Below are 18,070 nucleotides of genomic sequence, written 5' to 3'. Positions count from 1 at the left end.
TTGGTTGACTATACAGATAACGAATAAAAAATGAGTTCAAATGACAAATAAATGAAAATGAAAGTAAGTAACTATTAACAACACTTTCTTATCCGGAGATCTATGTCCAAATAATCATATTTATTTATTTATTTTGATTTATTAATTTTTACCATTCTACCAGTAAATATTATAAAAGAAGTAATATCAAGTAAAACAACGTACCTGTCTGAAAATTTACAGGCTCAAGTGCAGAAACGTATCTTTCTGCACCCTATTAGAACAATAACGAGTATTTTTTTTTTTAAATTTCAAGCACGAGAAAAAATTGAATTTGATTATTTGGCAATTGCCGTACTCATTTCAGACAATCAGGCCTACCGGTGTAGCCGAATGGCAATCGTCGACGCCAGACGCCGTCATAAATGCAAACTATCTCTGTCGCGCCTATACGCAAGAGCGATAGAGATAGCTATTGTTAGCGTTTGTGCATTCGGCTACGCACACTGAATCGCACATGCTTAATTAAAACAGAAGCAAATAAAGATTTAATTACGAGTTTAATTAAAAATGGTCGATACGCATACAAGTCAAATTTATTGAGCCTCCCCTACTGTGAGTCTTCTTAGAATACCTACTTTACTCGATAGCGAAGGTCATGGGAACTATAAGTCATTTTTAGTTCTTAGTAACCGTTTGAGGGCGCTTTTCACTTTCGCCTTTCAATTAGCCCGCCTTTCAAGCACCAGTGGGTGATTTCCAATTCGATTAAACGTTTATGTCATAGAGTAACCCAGACCTTATAGTAAATTATGCAAGTATTTCAAGGCGGCTGTAAAAGGCGCTACAATTATGCACATGGCTACAAAGACATTATACCCACACTTATGTACTGGTTCCTACATAATGTCATTGCCAGTGACACAGAGGCAGCCAAGTACGATTCTTGGTGAGTTCTTGAACTAATCCATGCCTCAACTCGAACTTTAAAATTAATTCTAAGTAAGTCACATCGTGAACATGATACTCCAGGGTCTTCATCATCATCATTGGCCACGACATCTTAGCAGATGATTGTTGCAGTGATTTTATTGTGTGGTGCCGGTACATCGTCTTTGGTGGCTTAGTAGTCCGATGGCAGCACGACACCTTTTGCCACATCTGTCACAGGTGAAACGTGAGTCAAGAGGAGGGGAGCTCTGGAACGGAGCCTTTTCTGCTTATTGTTGTCGAGCCAGGCTTTGTCGTGCTCCGTCACTTCACTCCGTCGGATAAGTCACGGCGCCATTCAGGTCTCATGCTAGCGCGTAGGGTCATATATTAATGAATACAATTATGTTTACCATCCTTCTGATGTTTCTGCCCCACAGGAGTCTGATGTAATTAAGAAGTTACTTAATATTTCAGTACCTAAGTATCTCCGGATGTTCTCCTTCGCAATTCTCAACCGATTTCTATGACATTTCATGACCAGATGCTATAGATTTTAAAAATCATAATCATCGAATCAAAATCTAATCGGAATATTTTTGTAAGTCTTGCGTATTGGCGCGACAGAGCCAGACTACATTACTGCGGCGTCAGTTGTACGTGTTTTACGCCATTAACTTTGGTGCCTACTGTGTGTGTATATGTGTCTACTGAATGCTCGTGCCATAATTATGTGAGCAGTGTGCCCATACTGTGTGTATGTGTCCACATCTGGCACTCTAGCAGTTAGTTTTAAATGTGGTAAATATTTCGATTTGAAATTGTCCTCCAGTCAGAATTGCCCCGGAGAACCGGTGCCTCTTATCCTTCCAGCCTTCCACGTGTCCATTTCCGCAATAAAAACTTGAGCAAGAACGCTGTATCACCGGTATAAATAAATTCATTAATTATTGACAGGACACTGAACGAAGAAAAATAACTTAGTCGCAAAAAAAGCTTCAAGCAACATTTCTCAGTCTGTTTTTAGGGTTCCGTACCTCAAAAGGAAAAACGGAACCCTTATAGGATCACTCGTGTGTCTGTATGTCCGTTGTCACAGCCAATTTTCTCCAAAACTACCGAACCGATTAACTTGAAATAGCACACATGTGTAAACCTGTGACCCAAAGACGGACATGTAATTTAAATTAAGAAAATTCAATTATAGGGGCCCACTTTTGGGGGTAAAAGTGAAAATTAAGAATATATTAGGCGGCAAAAAATGACGCCCCCCCCCCTTATTTCCGAAACTACCAAGCATAAAATTTTCAAAAAAATACACGAGATAGTTTTCAATCTCTCGTATCTCGTGTATTTTATCACAGGAAAACCTATTAGAAATCTACAGTAAAGCGTAAGTCGGACTTAAAAGAAAAAAACTCAAATTACGAATTTCACTCACTGCCGCTGCAAGGAGTTACCAAATCTCTTGGAATTGTGTGAGCGCGTTTGCATATTACATATAAACTCATTTCTGTTTCGTTTTGTTCAAAATATCGACTATTCGCAAAAATGACAAGTTCCTACTAAAAAGGAGACACTTAAGCCCTTCTTGTAGTGTACGGAACCCTTGCAACGCGAGTACAACTCGCACTTGGCCGGTTTTTTATAAAAAGGCTATCAATACATGTAACGTCGTGTAGTCTATTTTTAGATTGATAGAGAGCCTTGCTTTATGGTAAGCAATGATCGCCGCTCGCCGATCGGGCTTTTAAGTCTAATCTTGCATCAAGTACGGCCATGATAACTTGAAATAACATAATAAAACTAATAAATTTTCTTATATAAACTGAATTTCAAGGCCCTACTTGCTGTTATCGAAGAACATTTACACATAATGTGAATAAACTGGAAATCTGTTCAAGTACCATCAATGGACCATCCCCGCTAAGATATTCTCATTTTAACCAAATTATCGATAAATCCGAAGCGAACGGGAAAACGTTTTTCACGTTTCACAATGTACTTAGAGAATGGAAGCGTTTGAAATGTGGTGCTGGAGACGAATGGAAGGAATTAGTTGGAGAGACAGGATTACGAATGAGGAGGTGTTACGAAGAGTAAATGAAAGACGAGCCATCCTGAAAACGATTGAAAATAGACGCGGAAAAATGATCGGACATTTGATGCGACACGACCACTTTTTTATTACTATTCTGGAGGGACGGATTGGTCGTAAGAGAGGTCGAGGAAAGCCCAGACGCAGCTACATGGACCAAATAAAAGAAAAAGTAGGGGCCGTGTCGTATCAAAGTGTCAAAGAGCTGGCACAGGATAGAAAAAGCTGGAAAATACTCCACCGACAAGAGATTAACTCTTAAGTTTATGATGATGATGAATGTACTTATGTCACGATTTGTCGAATCGGCCACCTACGTCTCGCTCGTAGCGACAGCGACCGATTGTTGAATTTCGAACGCACGAATTCGCTGCTGAAATAAACTAACCACAAAATTTAAATTTTGAAAAAACCCCCGATCGCGACATAGTAGACCGATTTTCATGAAAGATGGCTAAGAACACTCCCGACTAACTCAGCTTTGGGACAAAAAAACTAAATCTAAATTGTTTCATCCGTTCGGGAGCTACGATGCCACAGACAGACACACACACAGTCATTTAAAACTAGTGGCTATGATGACCACTCGTTTTCGTTTATGTTAGTAGAATTTAAATCGCTAGTAGTGGAGATATTATTGAACGAAATTCACGAAATCGAATGGTCGACATTCAAAAATCGGGCCCCTGATCAGAAAACCTTTCAGTAGGCGCGAAAAAAAAGCTGAATAATGTGGCACATTTTACTTGAAAACTTCACAATTACGTATAGTTCAAGTTCAAGTTCTTTATTTGCAATCATGTTGTATAAATAGGTATAAATTTATGACAATGAATGTTCCAAACATGAGCCCTGCCAAGGGCACAGCAATTTTTAATCTAACTTATAAATAATCAATCTAAATAATAATTTTCTTAAAATTATTTTAGCACTAATCGTCGTAATATAATATTTAAAACAGGAAATACATATTATAATACATGTTCAGGCTTTTTAGACACGCAGCGCAGAATGAACAATAAGATAAATAGTATTAACTATCTTTTGTGTCTGTTGAAGAGTATTTTAGGAACAAAACAATGTTGCCATGCCTTCAAATGAAAATGAACCTAACAGTCTTTTAAAAACGTTTTTATTCAGAAACGAGAAATATTCATTACAATTATTAGTAAAAATAATTTCATTACCGTGACTGACGTAGAACGTAGGTACCTCCACCATTTTCGCGCTTGTCGTTTCATAGTACTATTTGTAATCACAAGATCATATAAAATATGACACCAATTTTGCCTACATCATAAATTAAAAACCACAAAATTAAAATTTTGAAAAAACCCCCGACCGCGACATAGTGGACCGATTTTCATGAAACATGGCTAAGAACACTCCCGACTAACTCAGCTTTCAGACAAAAAATACTAAATCAAAATCGGTTCATCCGTTCGAGAGCTACGATGCCACAGACAGACACACACACAGACAGACAGACAAACAGACAGACAGACATACACACAGACAGACACGTCAAACTTATAACACCCCTTCGTTTTTGCGTCGGGGGTTAAAAATGCGACCGCCTAAGAACGCATACACTATACCACGCATAGATGGCGCCACAAAAAAATGCCTTGCTGCCATCGATTATTTGTAGATTGGCGTTTTGTCACTTTCGAGCCATAAATCTATGTCAAAAGTGACACTTAACGCCATCTACTAGTACAATTGAAATCGAAAGCTACAAGACATTTTTTTTATCAGAATCAGAATGCTTTATTTGTAAAACAGGTACATATTAGGTCTTAGGTTTATGAATGGTCTGAACAAACTATGTTTACCGGTTGGCATACAAAGATCAAAAAGGACGAGAGCAAATGAATCATATAAATATACATGTGTGTGTTTGTGGCGCCATCTATGTGTGGTGTAGTGTATGCGCGTTCTTAGGCGGTCGCATTTTAATGTATGGGATGGTATGATCTTCTTATATTTAATCCTGTGATTTAATCTATGCCTATATCCGAAATGACATGAACGGATATTATTTAACATTAAACATGTTTAATGCCGCTTACTACGAGAAAAGAGGATCGAGTATTATAGAGAGTTACTGTCAAAGTAAGATGTGTAATCACAGTGCATAGACTGTCATCTTTCGACACAAGCTTAAAACTTTTGAACCTCAGTTTTGACAATTTGGCCCACATTGTTAGCTTGATATGTGTTAAAATGTCAAATATTAATATTAGCGCCATCTAGCCGTGCGTTCCCCAAAGGTGTAACGCCATCTAGGCAACCGTACCTTTTTCTCTATGGCTTTGAGGTATGTTTTTTTCTTAGACCTTATCCGTCTATACGGAGTTACATATGTCTTTGCTACGAGTAGGTACCTAAACCACGAATTGGAAAACATGTCGTAACAGAAATCAACTGGCAACGACAAGAGACCAGCATGATATCATTGCATGTTTTATCTAATCGCATAAACGGTATACAAACGGTGTTTTAAATAACATTGCTAAACACAAAGCCATTTGTTGACATAATTTCTTTATGGCGAATAGCAAAACCGAGAGGAATTTATTTCACACGATATTTTTACCGTTTTTATGTTATGCTGTCAAACAATAATTATTTATATAGGATTTAACACTCTTCATACTAAGAATCGTAACTCCATTTTTTTAGCGCCACCTATTAAATACTATCATAACTACACTCATGATGCCTACAAATTATTTTTTTCAAAATGTGTGTATAAAAAATTCTAATCAGGCCATGTGGATCTACGATATTTTAAGTGCTTTTTTACGACATGAATTACGCCCTTGGACACGTGAAAAAGGTTTACTTTTGGTGTGTTTTAAGAGCATTTTCACTTTATTCGATCCGATATAGGATGTAAAACCGATATCCCATGTATTGAAGGCGCCTTTGACGTCCTTTCTATATGCGATATCGGATCGGATAATGGATAACGTTCTAAGGATCAAAGGGGAATACTCGCGCAAAATTACACTTTTGATACAAAATTAGTCCCTTTCTTCCTCCGTGGGTATTAACTGTTTTGAGACTATTTTGTTACATTATGTAATTGCTGTAAGTATATCAATCACAGCTCCTAATCAGTAAAAAATAAATCGAAAAATATCAAACGTACATTATCGCTATAAAGGATATACGAGTACCTACACTAACAACAAATTGCGTCAAAATATTATACAAAATCATTCAAAATCTGCTGATGACAAGCGTCCGTTGCTGGCAGGCCTTAGACCGTTTTCAGATTATCCGATCCGATATCGGATGTCGGAAGGATTTCAATAGAAAAAATCCAAGATGGCGCCTGTGATGTATGGGATATCGGTCCGACATCCGATATCGGATGGGATAATGTGAAAACGCACTTAGGGCCGCTGCGCCTCGAGGCCTTCTGACACAGACATTAGCTGAGCCACTTTCCGCTTCAATTAGTTTGTAAGCATGCCCGTGTACTTTTATAATGTACCTATGTACAAACTTTTTGAATAAACGTCTTTATTAATAAAATGTAAACATCCAGAGAAATTGAGAACTACATACAACGTCTAAAAACAAAATTAAAATTTTGAAAAAACCCCCGACCGCGACATAGTGGACCGATTTTCATGCAACATGTCTAAGCACACTCCCGACTAACTCAGATTTAAAACAAAAAAAACTAAATCTAAATCGGTTCATCCGTTCGGGAACTACGATGCCGACAGACACACACACACAGACAGACACGTCAAACTTATAACACACCATCGTTTTTGCGTCGGGGGTTAAGAATAACTCACCGCGTGGAAATATGACACCGTGGCACTACACGTAATTTCACAGCTTCATTATTATCAGTGGATCTTATCACTACACTACACACCGCCGCCGTCTCGCATCAACTACAACTGCTCATCTTTGCTTCTCTCACGTGGGAATACAGCGTGATTTTAATTTTTGTTTTTAGAAAATATAACACAATAAAATAAATGACGTCAATATTTTGTGTAACAACTGGTAGTGGCGGCTGGTGAAAATTTCTGCTAGGCAATACTGAGCAAAAAGATACCCATCTTTGCATTAGGTACTTTACTAGTAATTAATTTTAGGCAAGCCTGTGGGGATCGGCTTGTATGGATCAGCCGGTGCTGGTATCTAGGTACCTTTGTACTGGTAGGTAAGAATTTCACCCTCTTTCCTATAGTGGGTGTCGTAGAAGTGGATAACTTCCTTGTGGTGTGGATGTTTGCTTGCAAACAGTCACTGAAATATCTAAATTTAATGTTCTTTCAACTTCTAATTGCTTAAAAGAGTTGCACTGAATTTTGAGCTGTTTCAGTGGAGTGAACCGCTATTAAAGTTCTGACAGTTTTTATTTTTCTCGACAATTTTGAAAAGTTAAAGAACATTTAGAACAAGATTCCAGGGCCGACACAGTTATGTGTTACTTATATTTTTAATGAAAGAAATGCATAGGATAAAATAAAGTAAGGTAAAACGGATACTTATTTCTTTCAATATTCAGGGCTGTTTTTAATTTATGCCTCAGGAGAACCTGTTGAAGATAAATAATCAATATAGTCAGACAATTTAAGCCGACTGAAAAAGATATAGACGCAAAAAAAATTAAGCACCCCGTAAGTAAACAGTCACTGTTACCTTTATAAGTAACATGAAAATTCTGAAGTACCCTGGTACGTCTTTAATGCATTATCAGATTCTTATCATCTACGCGTCAATGACACAGTTTTATAAGTGTATCGAGCAAATGTGGCATATTAAAGAGTAAATGAGAACACTAAAGTAGTAGGTTGAAATAAAAAGGATAGTTCAAACTTTTCATAGATAGTTCAGACTTTTGAGGTCATAATGAACAACTTTTGTTATGGGACCAATGCTGAAAACGCGAAAAAAAATTTTGGCTGTCCCATAGAGAAATGAGCGGCATCATGAGAGTCAAAATGTATGAAACAGCCAAAGTTTTTTTCGATTTCAGCATTGGTCCCATAATAAATCTTGTTCATTATGACCTCAAAATTCACTATGAAAAGTTTGAAAGATCTTTTTTGTTTCAACGTCTATACCGAAATATCCAAAGACTTTTAAACCTTACTAATTTTATGAAATGTAACTATAAATATTATGAAATAAATAATAGTATTGAAAATTATTATTGACATTGATAAGGTGGATAAGGAGCTGCGTCGTGCAGTTTGGATCGCGCAGCTGCAGTCGTGAAGCGACAGTCGTGCAGTTGTGGTCGGCGGTTGGAAACGGACGGGCATTTTTAGCCATAAAATGCTCCCCAGATCTTGTTAAATACTATTACCTCTGTGGGTGATATCGCTGGTATCGTGTACCTACCTATGATGATGATTATTGACTCACGATATCACGTTGATATCACATGTGATATAAATTTTATTATTGGCAGATTGATGAGATACGTACAGTTTATTGATAAACGTTCCAGAACATAGTTCCCACACGTTGGGGCGATACACGGCTATGCGCGGCAAGCTGACGTCAGGACAGCGTGTCTATGTAACTATCTATTTAATGTTTACTTGCTTGGAGTACAGATTTCTTCGCCATAGGTACAGTTTAGTACAGTTTAGGTACAATTATTTGGTGCAAATTTTGTGACTATTCAGACATCTCTCACGCCATCCTGATGAACACAGCCATGGCGACCACTTCAATATTTTGACGCTCATGTGCCTATAAATATTATATAAATAAATATTGGGGACACCTTACACAGATTAACTTAGCCCCAAACCATAAATTAAATATAACAAGATCATACCATCCCATACATTAAAATGCGACCGCCTACGAACGCGCTTACACTCCACCACACATAGATGGCGCCACAAAAAATGCCTTGTTGCCACCGATTATTTGTAGATTGGCATTAAGTGTCAATTCCGAGCCGTAAATCTATGTCAAAAGTGACACTTAACGCCATCTACAAGTATAATCGAAAGCTACAAGACATTTTTTTTGTGGCGCCATCTATGCGTGGTGGAGTGTAAGCGCGGTCTTAGGCGGTCGCATTTTAATGTATGGGATGGTATGATCTTGTTATATTTAATTTATGCCCAAACTAAGCAAAGCTTGTACTATGGTTGCTAAGCGACGATATACATACTTAAATATATAAATACATACTTATATACATAGAAAACATCCATGATTCAGGAACAAATATCTGTGCTCATCACACAAATAAATGCCGTTACCGGGATTCGAACCCAGGACCGCGGCTTAGAAGGCAGGGTCACTATCGACGGAGCCAGACCGGTCGTTAGATATATCCATATCCATACTAATACCTATTATAAATGGGAAAGTGTGTGTGCCTGTTTGTTTGTCCGTCTTTCACGGCAAAACGGAGCGACGTATTGACGTGATTTTTTAAGTGGAGATAGTTGAAGGGATGGAGAGTAACATAGGCTACTTTTTGTCTCTTTCTAACTCGAGCGAAGCCACGGGAAAAAGCTAGTAAGCTTATATAAAAACAAACCTCGTTTTCACCGCAACCTGTATACGCCGCTATTACAACCAAAGTACACTGAGAGTGCATAAGGCTACTATTACTTCTCATTGTTGTATCATTATGCTGACCATGCATTACTGTTTAAAGTATACACAATCATAAACACTGCATAACGAACGATCATTTCGTTTTTTATTTCTTATTTAGAATACAGTACAAATACTATTTTCACCACACCAACTGGTAAACAGGTTTTACACAGCAGTCGGTGGGTATGGTAACGGACCCAATCATGGACAGTTTAAGATAAAAATTTGCCTATTTATGATATTTCATCACTGATACATGTATAAATTCCATCGCTAAGCGTGTTAAAAATTGAATGTCTTATCCTTCTTTTACATTTCAAGCATATTGCTGAATAGATACTCTTATCTCTTTCGACGACCGGTCTGGCGTAGTTGGTAGTGACCCTGCCTGCTAAGCCGCGGTCCTGGGTTCGAATCCCGGTAAGGGCATTTGTTTGTGTGATGAGCACAGATATTTGTTCCTGAGTCATGAATGTTTTCTATGTACCTATTTGTTATTGGTTTCTTCATAGTTAACAAATTAAAATGAGATGTTTTTTCTCCAATCATGGACGGCAGTTCTCCAGTAATGGATCCCCCATTATGGACAGTGAAATAAGTTTAAAATTTAATAAATAAATAATAAATAAATATTGGGGACACCTTACACAGATCAACTTAGCCCCAAACTAAGCAAAGCTTGTACTATGGGTGCTAAGCGACGATATACATACTTAAATAGATAAATACATACTTATATACATAGAAAACATCCATGACTCAGGAACAATTATCTGTGCGCATCACACAAATAAATGCCCTTACCGGGATTCGAACCCAGGACCGCGGCTCAGCAGGCAGGGTCACTACCGACTGAGCCAGACCGGTTGTCAAATTTTACTTTTAAAGCCAATTGACATTCAATGAGTCAATTTTATATACCCCAAATAAAATTAGTTTGGGTTATTTTGACATCGAATGTTTCTTGTAAATTTTGGTTTCGTAAATTGTTCCTTGTCCATCATAGGAGGTAGGCAGTTTTCCGGTTTCAGTTATGGACACTCGCAAAATAACACTATTTCTATATCTTTGGAGTAACAAACTAAGTAGTATGTTTTATACCTTATCACATGGTTAACACTTTCGAAACCGGGCTCTACGCGGCGCTACGACATTTTCGCTACATACGGGGAAACCCATGTAATCGGCTACGCTTCTACGAGCGGTGTACCCGACAGTCGGGTTCTTGGTAGCGAAAGTGTTAATGCAGTAAGTAATACTCATTCAAGTTTACACCGAGTATTATTTTTTTATAATTATATACATGAACAACTCTCTTAGCAACATTACTAAGAATTCGTCGTGATATTTTTTTTCAGTAAACTGATGACTTTTATCTTGCCATCAAATCCTTCAGAAATAACCGAATTAAATGAAACTTCGAAATTAAGCAGCTTTATGTGTCTTGTTTATGGCACAATGCCGTCAGTTTTTAGAAACTAATTTTAGATACTTATTTTTAAGGATTTGTGTTTATTTTATCCACAATGGAATCACCATCCATTATAGGGTATTTTACGTTATACATTATTTCAAGTGCTGAAAAGGACATACAATTTTGAAACAAAAAGTATTTTAATGATTTATGTGTGTAGTAGATTAAGTACGTATTGATATTATATGGAGACATGTAAAACAACTAGATACATAGGTAGGTATAATCGTAATTTAATCGAAACACTTCACAGATGCACGTGTGCTGTTGTTGCACGGCTCTTATCTACTATCAGTTATAGTAGGTAATAACAGTTTTAAGGCCCTTCGCTGTTCTATTTCATGCCTATGAAAATAATGTGCTAATTTTTACACCACAATGTGGATTAATTTAAATGGATTTAGCTCGAGTTCCCTGAGATATAGATAGCGGAGATGAATTACTAAAATAGCATATAAAATATCAACCTTTTATGAAACTATCAGAATACCCTCTTTAGAAATTGTACACTCTTTTTTGCTGTATACTTAACACAGCAGAAGGGAGTGTGCAAGTTTCTAATGGATTGGCAACGCGCACATGACACTGCTTGAGTTGCAGGCGTCTATAGGTGACGGTGACCGCTTTCCCGCTTCAGCTTTGTGAATAATGTCCTGTCCATTTGTTACCTTAATTTTAGAGCAAACTTTATTATATGAGCAAGTATGACTCGAATCGTTACGTGGGATTGTACGGCCAATTTCTGCCGGTCCTTTATTGCTTAAGTGACTAAAAACGTCGTTTATAGCTTTAGGTAATTTAGTTTTCAATTACCGTCCGTACGTATTAATTAAAACGGGAAAAATACTACTTATTTGATTGATAGTTTAACTGGCTATGGCTACTGGATAAATTGTTTGGGTGTTTCTTTTTTGATTATTTTTGATTATAAATGTATTGCAAGTTGGAAGTTTCTGTTTGCTACAAGTTTATTTGCCATCTCGAAATCGTCTGATGTCAATTATTGACATGTCACACGACAGTGCCTCTACCAAGACAAGCCAAGTGAAGCGCAAGCACGACTTACCTACTAGTGATTCGACGCTTTTTGGAACCCTCACGACTTGGGTCTGGATTATACCTAATTTCCCGATCAGATTGGTTGAGCAAATAATTGCCCATCAAATTGAAAATGAAATATTACCGATCACTTCCTTTACGCTGATTCAAAAATTGAAATTAATATCCCTTTTTGTATTATTTGGCCTTGAACGGCTCTTCAATTTAATCAATCACGTAGGTAATTAGGATAATTAAAAAATTAGACCGGTTTCCTGACATGTTTTCCTTCACGTAGTGACTAGCAAATGTCAAAATGATTATCCAAAGACTGTGAAGGGGGAGTGGTACAGGTTTAAATGTCAGGCAAGACAGATTTTTTCCATAATTAAATTATTTAAATCCATTTCGTTCATAAGTTTCAAAATTTTCAGATTGAATCCACCAGTGCTTCCACACTTCGTGAACGACCGCTTCATATTAAGGTATTAGATACTATCTTCCTAGATTATCATTGCAGAAAAATATTGATAGCACAATTGTATAAAGCAAAAGTAAGAGTTTACAAAAACGATTATACGTGTTTTAGCACGGAAAACATTCCACCGCCGCTCGCTTTCGTGTTGGACCTTATTAAACCCTTAGGGGTCCACAGATTACAAGTACGTCGGATGATATTGGCCTGTCAGTTATCGCAATATGTGACAATGGCGAGCTGACATGACAGGCCGAGGTGCGGTGCCCTCCGGTGACTCGTAATTCTGGGTCCATTTTCCACGAAATTAAATAACGCAGTGAAATTAACAAAATTAGGGGAAATATTTTATGTTGTTTTGTAAATTTTTACAGTTATACCTTGTGACATTTAGATAAACATACTAAAAAATTAAACATTTTTGAGTGTAGGATTTGTGCTGAACTGTGTCATACTTTCTAGCGGTGACATGGTATCGTATGGAATCCAAAGCTATATCAAAAAAATGTACGAAAATTGTTCTTAATTGTACGCTAATTAAAAAAAAAAGTACTACACGCATTTACAAGAAAACAGTGATCAATATGTCACCGCTAGAGAGCATACTTTCTGGCGGGCGCTATCTATTTCACTATGTAACAGTCCAGTTTTTAACTTTTTTATGAATCAGAAAAAATGTACGAAAATTGTACTAAACTGTCCGATATTAAAAAAAAAAATAACTACACGTATTTAAAAGAAAACAATGATTTATATGTCACCGCTAGGAAGCATACTTTCTGGCGGGCGCTATCTATTTCACTGTGTAACAGTCCAGTTTTCAGCTTTTTTATGAACCAGAAAAAATTTACGAGAATTGTACTAAACTGTCCGATACTTAAAAAAAAATAACTTCACGTATTTACAAGAAAACAATGATTTATAAGTCACCGCTAGGAAGCCTACTTTCTGGCGGGCGCTGTCTATTTCACTATGTAACAGTCCAGTTTCAAATTTTTTGCAAATCAGAAAGTATGAACGAGGATTGTTCTAAATTACACGACAATCTTAAACAATCTACTTCACGTATTTACAAGAAATTTCATCACGCCAACTGGTACGGTCAGCTACATAAGGTAAATATATTTACCTGTATTCAATTTTGACCTGCGTTTTTTCCCAAGTAATGAGTTTCGATATGTATAGATATTTATATACGAGACTGTAAAGGCTCATTTGATTCTTCGAAAACAAAGTGCAAAGTAATTTCATACAAATTTTAACTTGATGTCTGCTGGCTGATAGAATTTACCTGTGTATAAATGATGATTTTGAATCATAAATATTATGAATAAATTAATGGATTTCATTTAGGCCATTTACATATGAAAAACTTATCGTAAGTTTTGCTTACGGAAGTTTTGTAGTTTTCAACTTACTGAAAGTGTACATTGTTCCAAGCAAGCAAAGTTGAAATGAAAAAAAAAACGACCGCTAGTTCGTAAGGCCAAAACTTATCAGTTTATTTCGATAAGCTGTGAGTCGCTTCTGTAAGCAAACTCGTATACACTTGAAAGTTTTTAGCTTACGAAAGTAGTTAAAACTTACCGTAAGCTGCTTACAAAAACCATTAACATTTGAAAGTTTTACATAAGTCGCTTACGTAAGCGGCAAAACTCACAGGTATAACTCACAGGGCGGTGTGCTACCCACCAAAAACATACCTGTTAAAAAGGGGGCCAAGTTCCTATCGGCTAATTGGGTAGGTAAAGTTTTCCTGATAGAATACTTTATAACGATCTTGGAAAGGTTGCTCGTTTGTTTTTATTGCTTATTATTTATTAATTATCTTTTTTTAACCCTTAAATGCATAGTGATGCATATATGCATCATCTATTTTTAACTCTATTGACAGCATGTCAAAATTCAAATTTGAATAAATCTTCGTCAAGGTCATGCATTTAAGGCTTAAATGACCGAAATGACGCTAGTGAAATTTAATGCCGGATGAACTATGAAGTGACAATGCATTTGCGCATTCTGAATGTATGAAATTCCCAAGAGTCGTCACCACACACAGTTCTCCGTTTCAGAATACTTCTAAATTTGACCTTGGCAGGTTTTCATGCTGTACGTAATTATTTATAAGATTAAATGAATCTATTTATACAAATAATTAAATTAACCTACAAAGTTCAAATTTAGAAGTATTTTGGAATGGAGGACTGTGTGTGGTAGCGCTGGCGAGTCTTCAGAATGGCAAATGTTTACCAGTGGATCCGGCTGTTGATGAAGACGATTATGATCGAGTTTAAAGTGCATCTAACCGTGGCATTGGATTGCATTTCAACCCTTATTTAGGCGAACAATTAGCCGATAGGAAGAGGAGCTACAGATGGTCAAAAGTGGGTCGAAACGGTTCGTGTAAATAGTGCACGGCATGTGCGCCGCCTGTTGCTGGAACTTGGCCTGCGCACTACCGTGCATATATTTTTGTTGCATAGTAACATAGCAATAATCTAAAACAATTTATTAGAACAAACTTGTAATTATTTCTACGCATGTCAGGGGCACCATTGGCCTATTGTATAATGGTTATATATATAATTATCTTCATCAAGTTAAAATTTGTATGAAATTAATTTGCACTCTTGTGGATAAAACGCAATTTTGCTATCTGTTTTCGAAGAATCATATGAGCCTTTACAGTCTCGTATATATAATCTTACTGTTCCACTTACTTGTCCAATTACTTGGGAAGAACGCAGGTCGAAATCTAATACAGGTAAATATATTTACCTAATATGTAGCTGACCGTACCAGTTGGCATGGTGAAATTTCTTGTAAATACGTGTAGTTATTTTTTTTTAAGTATTGGACAGTTTAGTACAATTCTCGTACATTTTTCTGATTCATAAAAAAGCTGAAAACTGGACTGTTACACAGTGAAATAGATAGCGCCCGCCAGAAAGTATGCTTCCTAGCGGTGACATATAAATCATTGTTTTCTTGTAAATACGTGTAGGTATATTTTTTTTGAAATATCGGACAGTTTAGTACAATTATCGTACATTTTTTCTGATTCATAAAAAAGTTAAAAACTGGACTGTTACATAGTGAAATAGATAGCGCCCGCCAGGAAGTATGCTCTCTAGCGGTGACATATTGATCACTGTTTTCTTGTAAATGCGTGTAGTACTTTTTTTTAAATTAGCGTACAATTTAGAACAATTTTTGATGTAGCTTTGGATTCCATATGATACCATGTCACCGCTAGAAAGTATGACACGCTGAACTGCGGAGAATGTAAGACTAATATAAATGTACCTTTTTTAACACGCTTTTATTTTAATACTACGTCGGCTTTGTGCTCATATCTCGAATATATGTAGTACCATAATGATTACATCTAATAAAAGCATCTACATAATTGTTTACAAGATAGGCTTTGCTCTGCGATCAATAAATACTCCAGGGACTATAGGATGTTAAAGTTTACAAAGACAGTTTAAGTTTACAGGGTCCTAAGTTACATGAGCTAACATTTTCAACTAAACCTACTCTGAGTCCCAAACTTAAAAGCCGCATTGGCCGCAAACTACCGCGTACCCTTTTAGATTTTTAACTCAATTAGACCAGTGATACCTAAATATATTTTTAATTACACTTAATCCTAAACATTATACTCAATTACACTGTTCTCAACAAATAAGATCAGAATGTCATATTGAACCAAAAAGCAATTTGCTTAGAGTTTTTTTATAGCGTAAAGCCACCATGGCTGTGTCTGCCGTAAATTGTATGTAAAAACTTTTTTTTGAAGTTACCTCAGTGGAGAATGGGCACTTTTGTATGGGTGGGGTCCCATATGTGTGTGCGAATTAGACATATCTTGTTTGAACTCTTAACTGTAGTTGGTGCCATACTATACACCAAAATAATGCTATAAATAAGCCCTTTCAAACGAGCCATGTTCCATACATTGTGGGACAAAATACCCATTCTCCTGTGTGTCGTATAGAGGTACGAACAAAATTTCAAAAAGTTACCTTTAACCCCCGTTTACATCCTCCGCACAGCCTCAACTTTTGATATGAGCACCTGAATACCAAAAGGTATAATTGTACCAATTTACTAAACTATACGAACTATTCCTATGGATTCCCATTTTCGCTTTAATTTGAAGGGATTATGATTGATTTAGGTTAGGTAGGTACTTACCCGTCATGTCGGAAGCTGATTAATTAAATCTTTTGTAATCGTATAACAATCCAGCGACCTAAAATTTTTGCCATCCGCTTTTAATAAACGTTTCGTGTTAATTTTGTTCTTTTTTCAGCTTAAGACGATACGGTAGGGGTCAATTCTCCATACAAACGCTCTCGACTATTTCCTCCCTGGTTTCTGAAGATAGAGCAATGATTTTTTCAACAAAGATTGTTATTATTTTTATCTGTGTCGGACCGTTTAGATTTTTTTGATATTCTGCTTTTTAAAGACTCTAGAGCCAATCAAAAATTTCCAAAAACGCCATTTTCCATTGTGGCGCAAAAAAAGTGTGATACTCAAGATTGGTAACAATTAACCAAAAAAGCTAAACGGTCCGACATAGATTATTTCATTGTTATATTCAGATTCTCAAATTTCGTTCCGATTGATTAAGTTTTGAAGGAGGAAAGAGTCGAGAGCGGAACCTCAATTTTAAAGATTTTTTTTAAATATTATCTTTTGACTGAGTTGTTCTTAATGGACAATTTTTTTTCGATAAATCTAGTTAATAACACTTGTATATTTAACTAAAATTCCCAAGTTGAAAGGGGGGCTCCTTTCCATTTTAGCATTTTCGCTACCGTATCCTCTTAATGACAAATATTTAAACGAACTACATATTTATTAGGGATCCTTAGTCAACTAGGTCGACTAAGAACTATTATAATTTCATTCTGTTCGTGTCTTCGGCTATGCTTTGAATAGAATAGAATATACTTTGTTTAACATGAAATTGGGCAAATACAAGATATACAACACAAACTAGATTCTAAATGGGATCCCACTCAGCATATTGCCATGGCAAGCCGAGGCGCTGATTTTCAGTGGGACCCTTACTGGGTCACTTAATAAACTAAGCTAAGAACTAAATTAAACAACTTGCAATTTTGCGACTTTAGTGCCAGAAAGGTGCAGCTGGCATGGGCTCAAACCAAGGTTCAAACTAATAATTATACCTATCATGCACGGGATCAGAACGTTAGAGTAAAAACTACAAAGTCAATCATGTATTTTTGAAATAATTTTTCGCTTCAATTTACTGATGTCAGGTGTTTTTGGATAGGTCTTTTAAAATGGAAAAAAAGTCTTTAAATACCTAAATTATTTTTCATCACACCCGCACTTTAAATATGCTATATTGCATGCAGGCGGAGCGTGAGTTATAGAAAAATCGTTCTCCCAAGGGAATAATGAAATTTCTTGTACCGTACTTAACTTT

General features: G+C 36.5%; 1 protein-coding gene across 3 annotated transcripts in view; it reads right to left on the bottom strand.

Annotated features, from left to right (window-relative positions):
* LOC125228852 (proton-coupled amino acid transporter-like protein pathetic) overlaps positions 1-18,070 on the bottom strand; it is an 89,335-nt gene that overhangs the window by 59,913 nt on the left and 11,352 nt on the right. The window contains exon 1 of one of the 3 annotated variants that reach the window (XM_048133547.1): positions 6,826-6,935. The exons of 1 other annotated variant lie outside the window; for it this stretch is intronic. The gene's annotated coding sequence lies outside the window, so the exon portion shown is untranslated. Of the gene's footprint in view, positions 1-204; positions 297-6,825; positions 6,936-18,070 lie in introns of those variants that run through there. One more of the 3 variants, XM_048133548.1, reaches the window with a different exon arrangement.

This window comes from Leguminivora glycinivorella, chromosome 8 (assembly GCF_023078275.1).
Source record: "Leguminivora glycinivorella isolate SPB_JAAS2020 chromosome 8, LegGlyc_1.1, whole genome shotgun sequence".
Lineage (NCBI taxonomy): Eukaryota > Metazoa > Arthropoda > Insecta > Lepidoptera > Tortricidae > Leguminivora > Leguminivora glycinivorella.
This window is presented reverse-complemented; position numbering and strand designations above follow the sequence as displayed.